Source organism: Aquarana catesbeiana, linkage group LG03 (assembly GCF_042186555.1).
Source record: "Aquarana catesbeiana isolate 2022-GZ linkage group LG03, ASM4218655v1, whole genome shotgun sequence".
Lineage (NCBI taxonomy): Eukaryota > Metazoa > Chordata > Amphibia > Anura > Ranidae > Aquarana > Aquarana catesbeiana.
Window position 1 is genome coordinate 729288748 of NC_133326.1, and position 18605 is coordinate 729307352.

General features: G+C 40.1%; 1 protein-coding gene across 1 annotated transcript in view; it reads left to right on the plus strand.

The window, feature by feature from the left end:
* Positions 1-4353: 4353 nt before the first annotated feature.
* Positions 4354-18605, plus strand: part of LOC141133792 (C-reactive protein-like) — a 29956-nt gene continuing 15704 nt past the window's right edge. Inside the window, exon 1 of the mRNA XM_073623348.1 lies at positions 4354-4510. The gene's annotated coding sequence lies outside the window, so the exon portion shown is untranslated. The remainder of the gene's footprint in view (positions 4511-18605) is intronic.

The window sequence follows — 18605 nt, forward strand, 5'->3', positions numbered from 1 at the left end:
CTAAAACCACATATAACTGTACTAGAACCCGTACAGGTCTATCACATCTCATACTTTCCCATTTCATGTTACTTCTCCATTAACCCATCTCGGATGCACATTGTGTCCAACCCGCCCATGTCTTCTCAAATTCCCCTTGTTGACCCTTCACTACGTGAATCCACCTCAGTTTCCATTGTCAGATTGACCTCCTTTTTCCAGTCCTCCAATGTTGGGCAGGTGGCCTGTTTCCAGAATCTAGGGACTAATAGTTTGGCCGCATTCAATAAGTACGGTGTGATACTCTTCCTATAGGATTTAAAGGAGCCGGGCATTCCATGGAATAGGAAGCATAAAGGTGTGAATTCCATAGGTCTAGGGGTCAACCTCTCGATCCACAGTGCAATTGCTACCCAGAATATTTCAATCCTGGGGCACTCCCACCACAAATGGAGAAATGTACCCTTCTGTTCACAACCTCTGCAGCACCGGGCATCTGCCATTTCCTGAACATGCAAACTTATGGATGTAGGGTAAGTTGATTTAATCATTTGTTTTATTTGTTCATCTGTCAATACCTTATTTAATTCTCTTTCCCATTACCTAATGAAGAATGGGACTGTATTATTTTGAGCACTGAGGGTCAGTCTGTACATCTGAGACCATGTTGACATTATATATGGGATCAGGAGGAAAATCCCCAGTTTGATTCCCAATTTTGTGTGCATCTTCAAAATTTGGCTTTTACAGGGGTGACATTACCCCATCTGATGAAGGCAATATCAACACATTTTGGACTCTATAAAGTCTGATCTTGCCTTCAGTTTTTCAATGTTGAACTTTGTAAGTTCCTGAGTTGTGTGTTATGTTTTGAAACATGCCTGTTTATGTACCCTAAAAAAAAAAAATTTAAAGTAAAACTTTAAGAAACCCATATTTTTTTTTTTTTTTTAAGTTTTACAACGCACATGTGCATGTGCACGGAGTAAAAGGTTTTATACTCAACAATGTGTGGCTTCTTCTTTCAATGATCAATACCAGTTTTTGTATTAAGTTTGTGTTTACAGTGACAATGGGTGTTATTTAATAATGGAAAAACCACTTGGCACTACAAGTGCACTATGAGAACCTAGGAGACAGCAAAAAGAAACACAAGCAGTAAATGAAAATCAAGATTTTATCTGATAAAATAGAAAATTTATTCAAAATTGGCTGGCAAAGCAATGGCCCCCTACCCGTAAAATATTCTACATATTTTTCCCGCACTTCACGGGCACTTTGGGGGGGGCAAGCCAGGACGGCCTGCTTCCAGGGACCTCATTGTTTCATGAAGTCCGACCTCAGACCCAACTGAGGCAACATAACTTGGATTATTATTTTTTAAAAAGTTGTGCAGTATGCAGCAAGCAACACAATGTGGTTTAGTTTGTACTCCGCCATATTTATGGCAGTTAAAAATAGGAGGAACCGGCTGGCCATTATCCCAAAGGCATTCTCCATGACTCTTCTGGCTCTGGCCAGCCGGTGATTAAAAACCCTCTTCTCCGGGGTGAGGGTCCTCTGGGGGAATGGCCTCATCACGTGATCACCCAGACCGAATGCCTCATCTGCGACGAACACAAATGGCAGTCCCTCAATGTTCTCTTCCGCAGGTGGCAATCCCAAGCCACCACTCTGGAGACATCGATAGAACTCGGTCCGGGCAAACACTCCACCATCTGACATCTGGCCATTCCTTCCCACGTCCACATACAGAAACTCATATGTCGCCGACACCACCGCCATCAACACGATACTATGAAACCCCTTATAGTTATAACAGTATGACCCCGAATGGGGTGGTGGGACGATGTGGACGTGTTTCCCATCAATTGCCCCTCCACAGTTGGGAAAGTCCCAACGGTCGGCAAAGTGGGATGCCACTGCCTGCCATTCCTGTGGCATTGAAGGAAACTGTGGAGTCAAACAAAAACATAAAAATGTGTCATTTTGCACATAAGCATTGAAAGCAGATTAGACACAAACTTTCTTGGCCAACACCAGTATAACATTTTTTTTGAAGGAGTATTTAAAGGCAAAAAAACTTAAGGTCCACTTATCAGATTCCTCCCTCCTCTGATGACCCATTGTAAAAATTTTAGGGGGGGGGGGTGTTTTGGACAGGTAACCCTCTCAACTTCATTGAGAGCTGAATGCATAAATAACGTGTGTTACTTTGGCCAGCACCTCCTTTCACTGTTGGCAGCCCACTGGACAGGTAAGAAGTATCATAATACAAAAATAGGAATACACACTGTACAAATTGAAGCACATTTTTACATTCTGCAAATAACTAGCAAGATAACAGAAGAACAACACTTTAAACAGTTCCATTTGAAAGTATTCAGGCAGGCCCTTGCAATACATGCATCCATAAATCTGACCACAAAAAAGGTGGGTATAGTGTGTATGGATTTGGCAAAGTCAGCAGATAGAGGATTGGTATTGGTTGACTTAGCGGTTGGGGAGAGGGAGGGTTCCAAATGAGTTTGGGACCCCCCAAAAAAAGCCTCTGGCACTCCGCCTGAATTTAAGGACAAAAACAACATTTGTACACATTTTAGGGGGTGTTTAGGGTAAAGCACTACAAAGGAGCTGACAAAATACATTGTTAAGTGACTAGGCTAGGTGGATATGGGCCCAGGATAGCATGCTGGGGAGGTTAGTGAAGGCAAATATGCATGAAGGACAAAAAAGAAAGTTTAAAAACTGCCAGCATGCATGAGAACAAAGGGAACATTCACAGCATATTACAATCATGGTAATTAGGGAATGATGAAAGAAATACAATACATTAGCAAACATGAAATACATAGAATGTGATGTTAAAGGAGAAAACTTGCTCTAATATAGTCCAGGACCTGAATGATGGCAGAACAGGTCTCTGGGATAAAGATCCCCAGACCCTGGGGGAGATGCCTGTGAAGAACTTGAGGTTCTGCAGGCTTCTCCCAGTAGCCAAGTACCGCAACTTGACAACTAGTCTCTGTTCAGGAGTGATGGCTTGCCGCATGCAGGTGTCCTGCCTGCTAATATAAGGGGACAGCAAAGCCAATAAACGGTGAAAAATGGAGTCCGTCATCCGGAGATAATTCCTGAAATCATCAGGGTTATTCTCCTGGATCTCCCTCAACAAAGGCATATGAGAGAATTGGTCATGCTGGAGTAACCAATTCTTGGTCCATGAACTCCTCCCCACCCTGTTCATGGACTGGGCTTGGGTCAAAGTTAAAGCCCACGCACAGCACGAACTCTACGATGAGTACGTACCCGCATCATGGCTTCAAAACGGTCGGCTGGTCAGAATGAACTAAAAAGAAAGCACTGAAAAACAGCAAGGCCTGTGAAGAGCGAGCTGAAAATCAGAAACAAGCAGACAAGAACACACTGAAGATCAAATACGGTACTATAAATAGCACGCACTGACAAACAAATGCGAACTGACTACACGCACTGAAGAACCCACAAGCACAAACTGAAGAGCAGCAGCGATCTGAAAAGCACAAGGCTGAAAAGCGCGAATCGTCTCTCTCACCAAACTTCTACTAACACGAGATAAACACGAGATTAGCAGAAGGAGTCCAAAGGGAGGCGCACTTCATATTGAACTTCCCTTTTATAGTCCCATCGTACGTGTTGTATGTCACAGCGTTCTTATCTGTGGGAATTTGGTGTGACCATGTGTATGCAAGACAAGCTTGAGCGGAATCCCGAAGGAAAAACCATCCAAGACTTTTCCGACGAGAATTATGATTGTGTGTACGTGGCATAAGGGGACCCCCAGGCACTATATTTAAAGGGATTTTTATTTTTTATTGTTAATTAATTTAAATCACTGCTCCTGTAAAAATGATCTTTTTTAAAAAAAAATGTTGTGTCCCCCATGGCAGTACCCAGATCCCCATACCCTTCTTATGGCCAATAACTTGCATATAAGCCTTCAAAATGGGGACTTTTGATTTTTCAAGTTTGGGTCCCTTAGACTTCAGTGGGGTTTGCTGTTCAGGTCAGAACCTTTTGTTCTGTTCAAGCGTTCTGATGCGAAACAAACCGGGGGGGATTTTGGCCCATCTCTAACTGGCAAGAATACATGTTTTTAACAAAACTTTCGTCCCACTGATGACTAAGATATTTTATATCATCTTAATTATCTGTCTTCTGAGAATTGTTTATTTTGCCATTCATCCTTATCATTTCCCAGGAATATTGATTTCCTGTGCTTTTGTGCAACAATCCTCTGGACATAATCTTATAAAGCTATACAGGAAATACAAGTAATAATATTTAAGACGTAACTCTAATCCTTCATGCTAACTTCTCCTCTAAAATGATGATCTCATTGATGGAGGTCGGAGGAGGAGTTCTTAACAATAAAGAGACTTAATAACACCCCTCCATCCTCTCATCTCACCATTATCAGTAGGACCTTCTGAGACTCGGCAAAGGGAGAAGGCTTCAACCAGACCAACAACATCATACACAGAGATTGCAGGTAACACACAAAGCTGGGGAACTAAGCTGAATATGTGTGATTGTTCTGGATAAGGATAAAGATAAAAAAAATTTAGATATCTTAATAATTCTTGACTCTAGTCAGTGACCAACAATATTAAAGTCAGAGGTCAGGACAGTCAGGAACCCAACACCCTAGGCTGCATTCACACCTAAGCGCAGCATCTTTAAGTGATTTTCCAGCGTTTTTTCATCTATTTTTATGCGTGACTTGCGTGTTTTCATACAATGTTTTTGAGCTTTGCCGTTTTTCTATTAGCCAATAGAGAACACTATTATCTGTTGCATGATTTGTTGCTAGGAATTACAGCTTTTTTAGCTTTTCCATTAGCTTTTATTTCTTTTTTATTATTATTCATTATGTTTTTTTTTTTTTTTTCATTAGGGTACTACTACTATTACTACTTTTAAGTTATTTGTGTATTTATTTTACACTTATTCATATATTATTACTATTTTATTTTTTCCATTTTTTCATTTGAGCAGAAAATTGTGCAAAAGCGCGCCACAAAACGCGTGAATGCGCACAAAAACAGGCAAATGGCGTGTTTCCATTATTGAACCTCTCATTTCTATGAGAGGTTCAAGCTACAAAACGCTGAGGTGTGAATGGGGCCTTAAGAAGGAAGGTCACCTCTGAGCTCAGCCACTGCTGGGATAGGAGAGGAGAGGACACTGTGTAAGGACGACTTTTATATCAGGAAACACACTCACTCTTTCAATGCTAAAGGGGGGGTGGTGCTTGATTGTTGACAAAGAAAAACATATGATACATGTATATTCCTGGATATACAGTGCCTTGAAAAAGTATTCACACCCCTTGAAATTTTCCATATTTTGTCATGTTACAAGCAAAGACGTGAATGTATTTTATTGGGATTTTATGTAATAGAACAACACAAAGTGGCACATAATTGTGAAGTAGAAGAAAAATTATGAAAGATACAAATATGTGAAAAGTGTGGGAGGGCATTTGTATTCAGCCCCCTTTACTCTGATACCCCTAACTAAAATCTAGTGGAACCAATTGCCCTCAGAAGTCACCTAATTAGTAAATAGAGTCACCTGTGTGTTATTTCATCTCAGTATAAATACAGATGTTCTGTGAAGCCCTCGGAGGTTTGTTAGAGAGCCTTAGTGAACAAACAGCATCACGAAGGCCAAGGAACACACCAGACAGGTCAGGGATAAAGTTGTGGAGAAGTTTAAAGCAGGGTTAGGTTATAAAAAAAATCTCCAAAGCTTTGAACATCTCACAGAGCACTGTTCAATACATCATCCAAAAATGGAAAGAGTATGGCACAACTGCAAACCTACCAAGACATGGCCGTCCACCTAAACTGACCGGCCGGGCAAGGAGAACATTCATCAGAGAAGAGCCAAGAGGTCCATGGTAACTCTGGAGGAGCTGCAGAGATCCACAGCTCAGGTGGGAGAATCTGTCCACAGGACAACTATTAGTCGTGTTCTCCAGAAATCTGACCTTTATGGAAGAGTGGCAAGAAGAAAGCCATTGTTGAAAGAAAGCCATAAGAAGTAGGGATAGACCGATATCGTTTCTTCGTTGCTGATACGATACTGATATTTCGGCCACCTCTCTTGCCGATAGCTGATATTATTGGCCGATATTTTGCACATGGAAACTTTTCAGAAATAACATCAATTGTATTAAAAAATGATGTATAAATTGAACATGTTAATGTTTATTAAACATTAAGGGCTCATTCTTCACACCATACCTGGATGTAAACTGATGGGAGAGAAAAACACTCAAAACTGGCATCTCTGTCTGCAGTGCACCATGGTGTGATAAATGAGGTCTAAATGTAAACAACTGGGAAAAATAAAGTGCTTGAAAAACAATAACTTCCTAAATGGCTTCCCAAAACATAGAAAAGGTATAACTGACTGTTATACCCTGTACACACGGTCGGACATTGATCGGACATTCCGACAACAAAATCCATGGATTTTTTCCAATGGATGTTGGCTCAAACTTGTCTTTTGCATACACACGATGACGTAAAACACGTACGTCGGGACTATAAACGGGGCAGTAGCCAATAGCTTTTGTCTCTTAATTTATTCTGAGCATGCGTGGCACTTAGTGTGTCGGATTTGTGTACACACGATCGGAATTTCCGACAACGGATTTTGTTGTTGGAAAATTTTATAGCAAGTTCTCAAACTTTGTGTGTCGGAAATTCCGATGGAAAATATGTGATGGAGCCTACACACGGTCGGAATTTCCAACAACAAGGTCCTATCACACATTTTTCGTCGGAAAATCCGACCGTGTGTACGGGGCATATCTGTTGCATGCAGCGCAAAAAGCTAAACAGTGGACAGGACACAGGGGGAGATTTACTAAAGTTGGAGAGAGCAAAATCTGGTGCAGCTCTGCACAGAAACCAATCAGCTTCCATGTTTTATTGAAAAAAAACTTAACCACTTCAGCCCCAGAAGAATTTACCCCCTTCCTGACCAGAGCACTTTTTGCAATTCGGCACTGCGTCACTTTAACTGACAATTGCGCGGTCGAGCGACGTCAACAAAATTGACGTCATTTTTTTTCCCCACAAATAGAGCTTTCTTTTGGTGGTATTTGATCACCTCTGCGGTTTTTATTTTTTGCGCAATAAACAAAAAAAGAGAGACAATTTTGAAAAAAAAGCAATATTTTTTACTTTTTGCTATAATAAATATCCCCCAAAAATATATATAAAAAACTATTTTTTTCCTCAGTTTAGGCCGATATATATTCTTCTACATATTTTTGGTAAAAAAAATCGCAATAAGCGTATATTGATTGGTTTGCGCAAAAGATATAGCATTTACATAATAAGGGATAGATTTATGGCATTTTTATTACTAATTTTTTTTTTTATTAGTAATGGCGGCGATCAGCAATTTTTATCAGGACTGCGACATTATGACGGACACATCGGACACTTTTGACACTATTTTGGGACCATTGTCAATTATGCAGCAATCAGTGCATTGATTACTGTGTAAATGACACTGGCAGGGGTTAACCGCTAGGGGCGATCGAGGGGTTAAGTGTGTCCTAGGGAGTGATTCTAACTGTGAGGGGGATAGGCTACCTAGGACATGACAGCAATCACTGCTCCCGATGACAGGGAGCAGTAGATCTCTGTCTTGTCACTAGGCAGAATGGGGAAATGCCTTGTTTACATAGTCATCTCCCTGTTCTGCCGCTCCATGACACGATTGCGGCACAATGGCGGACATCGAGTCTGCGGGTCCCATGGGCACGGTCACGGAGCACGCGGCGGGCGCGCACAACCACAATGCCGCTTCTTACCTGTACGCCCATTTAAGCAGCCGTGCCATTGTGTCGACGTATATCGTCGTGCACTGCCGGCAAGCGGTTAATTGAACAAGCTGAAGTTAAAAGCTGAGTGACTGTCTACCATGCACAGCTGCACCAGATTCTGAGTGCTCCAGTTTTAGTAAATCTGCCCCACTGCACTGACACTACTACACTTTCTTCAATATTCCCAGTTATGTAGAACAATATTATAGTGCAGAAAGCATAACATTTCAGCATGTTCACCTGTTAAACGGGTTCTGTTTTTTTTTTTTTCATCAATTGCTGACACTTCACTGAAAGCAAGCTCACTTGGTGCAGATGAAGGAGGAGCAGAGAAGTATCTTCTAGCATGAGAGCAAGTCTTTTGTAGTGTGACTCTTTTCTTTCCACCACTGAAGAGGATCACCACTTCTTCTGTTAATTACTGGTTCCTTCAAATAGAGATGAAGTTCATCATCCAGGCTGATTATTGATGGACATTCAGAAGAATCCTCCGCATGAGTCCCCAATAACACGCTGAACATGGCATCAATTTGACCACGATGAAGATTCTCTTCTGCTCGTTGTCTTTTTTGACCTTTGTCTGTTTTTGCAGTATCCTGCTCTTTCACATTAGTAATATGCTCTTCACTTGACCTTTCAGAAGGAACCTCCAGGCAGCTCTTTTTGATTTTCTGCCAGCCATTGTTTTCTCTTGGCTAATACATCATGAGAAGAGAAAGCATGATGCTTGTATCGAGGATCCAAAAGACATGCAAGCACAACATTTTTATTCTCTTCATGCTTCTCAAAGCGTTTGGTGAGGCTGTCCCTCATGACCTACCTTAATGTTTTAATGCCACATGTGTTGGGTCCTTCATTCTCTTGAGGAAGCATCTTCACCACTCTCACACATGGGATGACAGATAAGTCGTAATGACTCACCTCTAGTGTCACTTCCTCTTTGGGGAGGAGGGTCTCAATGACATTGGCTACAATGTCCCACTGATCAGCAGTAGGATAACTATATCCTCCATGTTCGCTTGAATAGATACTCAGAGCTCTCTTCTGTTCCAGCATTCTTTGCAGCATGAGAAGTGTTGAATTCCAACGTGTTGGAACAGCCTGAATTAGGCTATTTTTGGGTAGGCCAAGGTCTGCCTGAATGCACCTAAGTCTCTGCTTGGCAAGGACTGAATGGTGGAAGTGGCCTGCACACCTCTTCAGCATGCCAATTATATCTATCAAAGCTCTTTGGCTTGACAGACCATCATTTACCACAAGTTTCAGGGTGTGTGCCATGCAGCTGAGGTCTGACACTTCAGCAAGCCTCATTCCTTTCACCATGTTTGTGCCGCTGTCACGAAGCACAAGCATCACTCGGTCTTTGTTTATTCTCCAGTCTTGAAGCATGCCTAGAAACATTTCTCTAATGTACTCCCCAGTGTGGGATCCTTGCATCACCTTTGTATTCAACACCAATTGCCTTTTTGTCCATCCGCTGTCAATGAAGTGACATGTAAGACTCATTAGTGACTCTGTTGGTCCTGACCAGCAGTCAGTCGGGAATGAGAGCGAGTTGCTAGCATGCTCTGGTTGCAGCATCGCCTTTACTTTCTCAACTACCTTTTGGTGAATCTTTCCCAGCATTTCGGTTCGGTAATACTTTTCACTCTTCAGTGGGTACCTTGGCTCAGCTATGGACATCAACCGCTGAGATCCAGAGTCAGAAACCATTGTAAATGGCTGGTTATCTGTAACCATCATCTCTGTGATTGCTTTGTCCAGCTGTTGGGATCTTCCATCTGAATTTAGCCACTTAGCTTTTTTCTGAAACATATCTTTTATTGTTGTTTGTTGGGATTGTGGTATTTTACTTTGTGATTCAGTTTCTTTTCTCTGCGCTTCATTATATAATTCAACATAATGAACTCTTATGCCGCGTACACACGGTCGGACTTTTCGTCTACAAAAGTCCAACGGACGCCGACGGACTAAAGCTGGCTGACAATCCGATCGTGTGTGGGCTTCTCCGGACTTTCAGCAGACTTTTTCAGCCTCAAATCCGACGGACTTTAGATTTGAAACATGCTTCAAATCTTTACGTCGTAACTACGACGGACCCCGAAATCCGCTCGTCTGTGTGCTAGTCCGACGGACAAAAACCCATGCTAGGGCAGCTATTGGCTACTGGCTATGAACTTCCTTATTTTAGTCCGGTGTACGTCATCACGTACGAATCCGTCGGACTTTTGTGTGGTCGTGTGTAGGCAAGTCCGTTCGTTAGAAAGTCTGCTGCAAGTCTGCCGAAAGTCCGCCGGAAGTCTGTCGGACAGGCTGTCGGACTTTTGTAGACGAAAAGTCCGACCGTGTGTACGCGGCATTAGATAGACCCAAAGATTTGACGTATTTTTGATTTTTGCAGTTGTTGATCGCATGCTCACATTGTTTGTGCATGTGTTGCACACTGATGATTTTCCTGGAGATGTTTGAGAAGAGAAATAGTCCCAGATCACAATTTTACTTTTTCTCTCTGCATCCATCTGCATTGAAATTTAAACTTAAAGAGTAAGTTTAAAAATGGCAGGCACCCTGCTGTGGGTGGCTTGCTGCCTGGCACCCTGCTGTGGGTGGCTTGCTGGCTGGCACCCTGCTGTGTGTGGGCTTGCTGGCTGACACCCTGCTGTGGGCTAGCTGGTCAGAGTTAATGGGAAGATGGATGGAGCCAAATACAGGGCAATCCTAGAAGAAAACCTGTTAGAGTCTGCAAAATACTTGAGACTGGGGCGGAGGTTCACCTTCCAGCAGGACAACGACCCTAAACAAACAGCCAGAGCTATAATGGAATGGTTTAGATCAAAGCATATTCATGTGTTAGAATGGCCCAGTCAAAGTCCAGACCTAAATCCAATTGAAAATCTGTGGCAAGACTTGAAAATTGCTGTTCACAGACGCTCTCCATCCAATCTGACAGAGTTTGAGCAATTTTGCAAAGTACAATGGGCAAAAATGTCACTTTCTAGATGTGCAAAGCTGGTAAAGACATCCCCAAAAAGACTTGCAGCTGTAATTGCAGTGAAAGGTGGTTATTCAAAGTATTGACTCAGGGGGGCTCCATACGAATGCCCCCCACGCTTTTCACATATTTATTTGTAAAAACAATTTGAAAACAATTTATCATTTTCTTTTCACTTCACAATTATGTGTCACTTTGTGTTGGTCTATCACCTAAAATCCAAGTAAAATACATTTACATTTTTGGTTGTAACATGACAAAATGTGGAAAATTTCAAGGGGTATGAATACATTTTCAAGGCACTGTAGTCCTGAGGAGGCAATATAACTGTGAAATGCATAGACATATCAGGATAAAGCATTGTTATAGGACATATTTTTATTGTGCACGTTTTATATTATTTTGTGAGACATTTTTTATCGATTTGTATTAATACAAAATTTGGGGTTTTATTTAATTAACCGCTTCAAAACAAGACAACCACTACAAGTTTAAATCAGTATTTTTTTGCTAGAAAATTACTTAGAACTCCAAAACATTATATATATATTTTTTAAGCAGAGACCCTAGAGAATAAAATGGCGTCATTGCAATATTTTATGTCACACTGTACTTGCGCAGCAGGCTTTCAAACTAAATTTTTTGGGGGAAAAAATACACTTAAAAAATACTAAACAGTAAAGTTGGCCAGATTTTTTGTATAATATGAAAGATAATGTTACACCGAGTAAATAGATACCTAACATGTCATGCTTTAAAACTGTGGAAAGACGACAAACTGCAGTACTTAAAAATCTTCATAGGCGATGGTTTAAAAATTTTAATGGTTACCTGTTTAGAGTTCCAGAGGAGGTCTGTAAATCACATGTGTAATGTGAACATTGTTTACATTTACGGGCATGATTTACGTGATTTATGTGCCATTGGCTGCTGAGTAAACCAGAAGTGACATTGTGACGTCGCTTCCAGGTTACTACATCAGAGACCTGTTTTTTTTTTGGGGGTCTCCAGAGGACTCGTGAGTGTATGTCGAGCCTCCCTTTCAATACATTTTACGCTGTGCACGCGTCTTCAGGAAATGGGCTCGGCGCCATTTTACTGGAGCCTAAATAGTATTGCCTTCATTGTAATTGGTCAGAAAAAACAAACAGCTGCCTAAGGAGAAAAACGTTTCTGTAAAGCAATGAAAAATAATGATAATTTGCAGAGAAAAGAAATCTCCGCTAGCCTCCTCAGCTGTAACCTTATAAAACATCATATTTATATATAAAAATGGATGGTAATAAATCAATAGAAAGGACATATGTATACAAACACATCCATATAGCTGATGTTCCACATCGGTGGAAAATAAACTATATATATATATATATATATATATATATATATATATATATATATATACACACATATATATATATATATATATGTGTATATATATACATATATATATATATACATATATATATATATACATATATATATATATACATATATATATATATATATATATATATATATATATATATATATATATATATATATATACACCCATGCCCCTGCAGTATTCCTGCTAAATCTCATATCATAAAAACCAATCCAATATCCATATGCATTCAAAGGCACTATGGAAATACAACCAATTACCATTCCCCATAAATATATCCATCACAATAAACTACACATACCCAGGCAATTAATAGACCATATACATATGAATACATAAACACTATTTAATAAATCCCCAAGAACATATATATGATTATATGCAACAAAATTAAATATATTTATGTATACTGAATTAAGAATATACACAAACAGCTATAATTGAAATAAAAAAAAAAATAAAATTTAAAGTTTAAAAATTAACACCCCCAACAGTGGGAAAATGATAATAACTCCCCACTGTAACAGACAAAAGATGTTCAAAGCTGTAAAACCGTGCACAAAATTGTATGTGCATATATGTACTTGGATGTCGTTTCCATTAAACAAGGAGAAACCTGATACTTTTCTTTCTAGATGTGACAATCTATATCATTACGAGACTGACAATAATATCCAAAGTGTAGATAAAACACGAATCCTCAAGAAAAAAAAGGGGCCATTTCAGACCAGTAGGTCAGATTCTTTGGGTGACCAAAAAAATTGATAAAAAACGTGCCCTCAAATAAAAGGGGGGCTCTTTCAGACCAATAGTTCAAATCCATTGGATAAAACACAAAAAACAAAAAATTATAAACGCATTTAGTAATCGGTCACAAAACAATTCAGACTATATCGATGTTCATACCAGCAGGCACGAGACATCCCAGATCAAAGATCCACCGGGTTTCAGCCTGCGAAACCCTGCTAATCATATCACTCCCTCTCCAGTGTGGTACAACCTTGTCTACACCATAAAATTTTGAAAAGGCTAGATTTTGTCGGTGATGGATTCTAAAATGGTTGGAGACACTATGTTTTTTATACCCATTTTTGATGTTGGTTACATGTTCATTTATCCTATTATACAGACACCTTGTGGTTCTGCCCACGTATAATAACCCGCAAGGGCACGTGAGGAGATACACAACATACCTGCAATTACAGGATATAAATTTGTCAATTTTATATTCTTTGCTATTAGCACCCACAAACATTTCAGTTTTTCTTTTTTTATCTGCGGTTACCCTGCATGATTTGCATTGTCCACATCTATAGAAACCAATAGTGTCCAAAAAACTTTTTTACGGCTCTTGGGGGGCTCTACTACATTTTTAGCTATCATGTTTCTGAGGCCTGGAGCCTTCCTATAAATAAACGAAGGCCTATGTGGCAGAAATTTATTTAAAGTGCTATCTTTGAGGAGTATAGGCCTATATTTTGTAACTGATTTTTCAGCCTGTTTATACCTCCAATCTGATTTTTTGAAGTTCAAACTGGTTGTATCCTTTTTCTAAAAACCTAACAGGATTCCAGATTGTGCCCAATAGTCATCATCCAGGTCACAATTTCTCCTTATACAAGCAAATTGTCCCTTAGGGATGGCCTTAATCCACCCTGAATGGTGACAGCTCCGGGTCGAGATGTACCCGTTTCTGTCTACATTTTTAAAAAAAGTTCTGGTATACAAATGGGTACCTTTCCTGAAAATTTCCAAATCCAGATACTGTATCTCCTCATAACTCCATTTCCCAGTAAGCTTGATACCATAACGATTGTTATTCATATGGGCCATGTATTCCTGTAGCTCCTCAACTGATCTCTCCCACATGAAAAACAAATCGTCAATGTATCTCCGATATAATTTTAGCTGAGGCCACTCATCTGTAAAATGTCTTCTTCCCATCTATTTAAAAATATGTTAGCTACACTGGGGGCATACTTTGCCCCCATAGCCACCCCTTTTATCTGTTTGTAGAAGTTACCTCCATACCAAAAAAAGTTATTGGACATAGCCATATTCAGTTCCTCAATTGAAAAAGCAATTTGTTCCTGTTTTAAATTGGTATATTTATGTAGGGACCATTTAATCGCATCCAACGCATCCTTCTGTTTAATGTTGGTGTAAATAGACTCAACATCTGCTGTAACCAGATTTGGTCTCTCCACATCCACATTATGCACATAATTGGTATCTTTGACCTGCTTATCTTGCGATTTTACCATCAAAATTTTTTTTTTATTATTTAATTTCCTAGAAAATTTTTCAACATCAATCATGGTGTCAAATTTATTCAAAAACTTTGCTGGGGCAAATTTGAGGCCTTCCTGAAGGATGTGCAACTCATCCTCAGTAAAGGTCTCGCCTGCTAGATTAAATATACCTGATTCTAATTTTCTCTCTTTTTTTTGTCTGCCTCCTCTACATCCTCTTTTCTTTCTTCTGATAGTTTGTGTGGGGGCGGGAGAGCTGCTTTGTAGTGTTCCTTCCAAACCCTCCATTCCCCCGATGTTTGGTAATACTGATTATCATACCCTTGTGGGGGAGGTCTATGATACCCTTGACCCTAATTTCCTCCTCTTAAAGGTCTTCCCCTATAAAGTCTTCTGTGTGGAGTTTCATAATGTCTATAGTATGAAGACGAAGGAGGAGGGTGTGGTGGATAGTTACTGTAGTGATGATAATCATAATTCCCACCATACTGTGCATATTCATTAGAATATGTATATGGAGGTTGCTGGTTTCTGTAGTATTCCTTTTTCTTGGGGGTAATTTATCTCAAAGGTAAAAATCAATTCTCTGTATGCACCTCATAATGGGATGCATCTGCTAATCTATTGTTAGTTCTAGGGGGAGGGGGTAAGTTTCTCGCAGGTGGGTTGGGTCCCCTGGGTTTACCCTGATCCTGTGTAATAGCACCCTGAACCCCTTTGCCCTTTCCCCTAGGGGTAGCCAAATGAGTATCAGGGACCTGACCAATTAAAGGCACATCCTCCCGTTCCATGGAAGATTCTCGTGATATTGTTTTCACCATATCTTCCTGCCACCTATACACATTACTTTCTTTATAATCCTTTAAATCTCTTAGATGTTTTTTGATTCTTTTCTTTTTGACATCATTATCATATTTAATAAGTTGTTTTTCCGAAGTAGCAAATTTATCTTTATACTCCTGTGAGTGTGCAAAGGCCGAGAGGCTTTCTTTAGAAGATGAGATTTTTGTCTGTAGGATAGCAAGTTTGATATTTCTCCTACAAACAATTATCTCCATAAGCCTCTTTTCATTGGCATTGAAAAATTCATACCATTCGGACATTAGTTTAGGGTCCTCCAAACCATCATGGGGCCCTATATCCCACCTCAGACTCCTGGGGGTTATATTCTCCTTGATATATAATTCAAGAGTGGCAACATCCCACCAGGCTCTGATCTGTTTTTCCATGTCACGTTTCAACTGACTAAATGCTTGGTCTAGATTTACATAATTTTCCGTGTGTTCCTGAAAAATATCAGCCAAATTGATTTGTCTATTGTTGAGAAAACTAAAAATGTCCATATGGGAATGGACCTCACAAACCAACAAAAATGAAAAACTCAAAAAAACTATACAAACAATGGTGTTAAATAATCAATAATCAAATAATCAAATCTTCCTTCCTCATGCCTTCACATGTATATGTTATGTTGCACCCATGTGAGTGTATTGGTAAACAAAAATAAAATTAAATCTGTATATAAGGCAGCCCCCAAATTGCAATTAGCAAAACAGATCGAGTGAATAATTAATGGGCACGGCGCCAAAAAATATTAAACGTGCACTCTACCAACCTGATGCTGCTCCTAAAATTAGTAATTTACTAATAAACAATTAAACAGACAATATAGGGCGCATCAATAGTGCAATATATTAAAAGAGAACCTGTTAATTTTAGCATATATTAAAGTGCTCCAGTGCATAAGCAATATATATCCTGTGTTAACAATAAAGTGAATATAGTGCAACAAATCAAATGTCCTAAAATGATTATGAAGAAAACACACAACAATCTTCTTAGTAGATCCAATCACCACATAATAAAATGCACATGCTTTCTTATTCGTGCTTCACCCGAAGTGGTATATCAAAGCGCTCACCAGACAGTAGTGGCCACAGAGTGACCCTCAGGCACGAAAAACTATATATCATCAAAGGTAATTTTTCCGGATATCCTGGCATAAGGACTCCAATCTCCAGTCATCAGGAATGTATTGTATATAACTTCTATATCTGAGCCTCGGTGCATCAATGCATCAACCCAATCTGCAAAAGGTGGCTCCCCATGAAAGCCATAAAGCTTGGATAGTGTAAAAATGTCTTTATTCCAAATAAACTAAGCATCCAAGCAAATGTGCGGGTACAGGACGAAAACCAGACTGGGCTACAGCTGAGGAGGAGAAGCAGAGACCGAGCGGTACCTGGTGTTCTATGTGTACTTGAATAGCGTCTCGGCTTGTGTTCCAGCTGATCCAGGAACGGAGGACTCGTGAGTGTATGCCGAGCCTCCCTTTCAACATATTTCACGCTGTGCGCGTCTTCAGGAAATGAGCTCGGCGCCATTTTACTGGAGCCTAAATAGTATAGCCTTCATTGTAATTGGTCAGAAAAAACAAACAGCTGCCTAACGAGAAAAACGTTTCTGTAAAGCAACAAAAAATAATGATAATTTGCAGAGGAAAGAAACCTCCGCTAGCCTCCTCAGCTGTAACCTTACAGAACATCATATTTATATATAAAAATGGATGGTAATAAATCAATAGAAAGGACATATGTATACAAACACATCCATATAGCTAATGTTCCACATCGGTGGATACACACACACACATATACACCCATGCCCCTGCAGTATTCCTGCTAAATCTCATATCATAAAACCAATATCCATATGCATTAAAAGGCACTATGGAAATACAACCAATTACCATTCCATATAAATATATCCATCACAATAAACTACACATACCCAGGCAATTAATAGACCATATACATATGTATACATAAACACTATTTAATAAATCCCCAAGAACATATATATGATTATATGAAACAAAAATAAATATATTTATGTATACTAAATTAAGAATATACACAAACATATATAATTGAAATAAAATAAAAATTAAAAATTAAAAATTGATACACCTACCTCAAACATCTTCTGTTCACTTGCTCTGGTATTCCAGTGTTGCACCATGTAAGACTATTTTATTGTGTCATTAATACATTGTGGCTGTTTTTCTGGAGATCGTGGTTTAGTGTGAATTTCTGAGCCTAAGATTGCATAAATTTGCATTAATGGGTGCCTGTGGAGCCTAGCATTTATGGCTATTCATACATTCTCATGGGAGTGTTCTGGAGAGCCTTTACTGTGTTTGCAATCAGCTAAAAACATTAATCGATCTAAAAATGTAATTTGATCAAAACAGTGAGAAAACATCTGAGGCGAAGCCTTGGTGAAAATATCAGAAGTTTAGTAAAGTCAGGCTTTTTAACTCTCAAAAGGAGAAGACATCAGGGACGGATCCAGAGCCTAGTCTCAGAAGGGGCACTGCCAGAAAATACGTTGTTTTTGGGGGCAATTTATCGGGGAAATGGCTGGTGTTGGCGCTTCAATGATCACGGCTTCATGGTTGATATGGTGTCAGGATGATTGAAGCGCATTATTTCTATTATAACATTGTAATATCAAATGAAATCATTCAGCTCACCATAATGCAGAATCAGTGGGAGCCCTGAGTGTGTCACTTGCCACCGTCACCTGCCACCAGATGCAGATTGTCACTTGCCACGTCACCTGTCACCAGATGCAGATTGTCACTTGCCATGTCACCTGCCACCAGATGCAGATTGTCACTTGCCACCTCGCCTGTCACCAGATGCAGATTGTCACTTGCCATGTCACCTGCCACCAGATGCAGATTGTCACTTGCCATGTCACCTGCCACACTTTGCGGATTGTCACTTGGCACGTCACCTGCCACTCATTGCGGTTTGTCTCTTGCTGTGTCACTTTCCTGCTAAGGTGGTCTCTTGCTGTGTCCCAGAGTCAGGCAGCAGATTACCAGTCAGGCAGCAGAGAGATGAAGTCATGTCTTTGCTTCCCACGGCTGCCTGCACAGTGAGGGTGGAACTGCACTGCAGGGATGCAGGGGGGTGCCGGGCGGTGAAAGATGATGTCATCTCTCTGCTCCCCCACCCACTGGCTCCTTGATTGGCCAGCTGTTCGCTCAACCACCAAGCTGCCCAGCTGCTCGCCCACCGAGCCTCCCGCCTGCTCACT